A 1,656-nucleotide genomic window follows, 5' to 3' on the forward strand; every position below is an offset into this window, starting at 1 on the left:
GCACGGACTCGATCTCGGCGATCATTTTCAGTCAACTTTCGCCGATAGGAGCAACGGGAAAGCTTACACAAATTCTAGGTTAATCTCACACCCTCCTCCACTAAGGTGGCGTCAGCGTGCGTTGTGTGACCATAACCCAGGTCCGGTTTAATCCAAATCATGCTCTGATACCAACTTGTAACGCCCTGAAATTCGGGGGTCGAGCATAACCCAGCTCCAAAGTTTCAAAACATCACTTATGCAACATATGTAATGATGGATGTATGTTGTCTGTATGAGTGCATAAAACATGGAGTAGATTAAGCCAAACTGTAAACATAATCTAGGGATAAGAGAAATTTGCAAGTGGAAGAGTTAAAGAAATATATATATGTATATCTATGTAAGTCCCTGAGATATGTATGTTCTGCCAGGTCATAATTACAAGTGTTTGTTTTCAAAATACAAGTATCAAAATGAAATCATCTATTATGAAAGAAAACCCAGAATCCCCATAGATCAGGACATGACTCACATGAACCTGCCTGAGAACTGCATAAAAGAAAATGCGTCCTCATCATCCTCATACTCCTGCTTTGCCTCAGGGGTCGCATCATCATCTGCATCTAAGACAGAGTCTAGTTGGTGTTGAAACACCGTCCCAGAATGTGGGAGTGAGTGATCAACTCAGTGGAACTATACAGTAAAAGTTAACATGTTATCAAATCAATCAAGCAGTATTGATAAGGAAATACAATTAAACACATCCTAATTACTCTTGTTAATGCAAGGATGTATGTAGAAATGATGCATGCTCTCGCCTGCACTCCCTCAGCGTCTTCATCTTACGGTACGCATGACAACCTCCCGCAGTGCCCACGACGCCAAAGCACATGCAATGCGGTGCATGAACATAATTACCAAGTTGTTATTAGTCCTTTTCATACAGCAGGATTGGGAAGCTAAGGTACCTTCCTCATATCAATTTCCAAACGGTGATCCATTCTAGGGTTGTCAGTCCTAGACAATTTCATACGATTATATGGTTCTAGGTCACTGCAAAGGGCTCATCACCAATCCACGCATGCCTATCATACCTTAGTTACTACCCTGAGGCTCGTCGCCTCAATGCAGTATCAAGGTATGCTCGAGGTCACTACAAAGGGCTCGTCATAAATCAATGTAGGCCGACAGCACGAATATAGTGTCTCATACCATCATAATCGGCTCACAAGTCTGGTGTGCTCATTGGTCACTACAGGGAGGCTCATCACCCCAGCGTAGGCCAACAGCTCGACACGGTGTCCCATTCCACCATGCTCGGCTCATAAGTCTTAGGGGATCGAGGTACAATGGTTAACGGGATTGCATTGGTAAGTTTGGTATCCTAGATTCAAATAATAGCGTCCATACATTGTGCACGTCCACCGGGACAATCGGGTTACTTGACGAGCTCGACTAGCATGAGCGCACATTGAGTCGAACGACATAGAGTGCGCAAACACTCCGTGTGGCTAAACCACTGCCGTAAACCCTAATACGACTCGGGTTCCTCAAACACGTCCTACGTGGCGAAAATAACCTCGGCCACGAACTCAAGGTTTGTTACCGATTTCCTGGACTATTTCATAGTCCCAAACACATTCAGGTATAACAGATATTCATACTAGCAATTCA

The sequence above is a fragment of the Magnolia sinica genome, chromosome 1 (genome assembly GCF_029962835.1).
Source record: "Magnolia sinica isolate HGM2019 chromosome 1, MsV1, whole genome shotgun sequence".
In the NCBI taxonomy this organism is placed as follows: domain Eukaryota; kingdom Viridiplantae; phylum Streptophyta; class Magnoliopsida; order Magnoliales; family Magnoliaceae; genus Magnolia; species Magnolia sinica.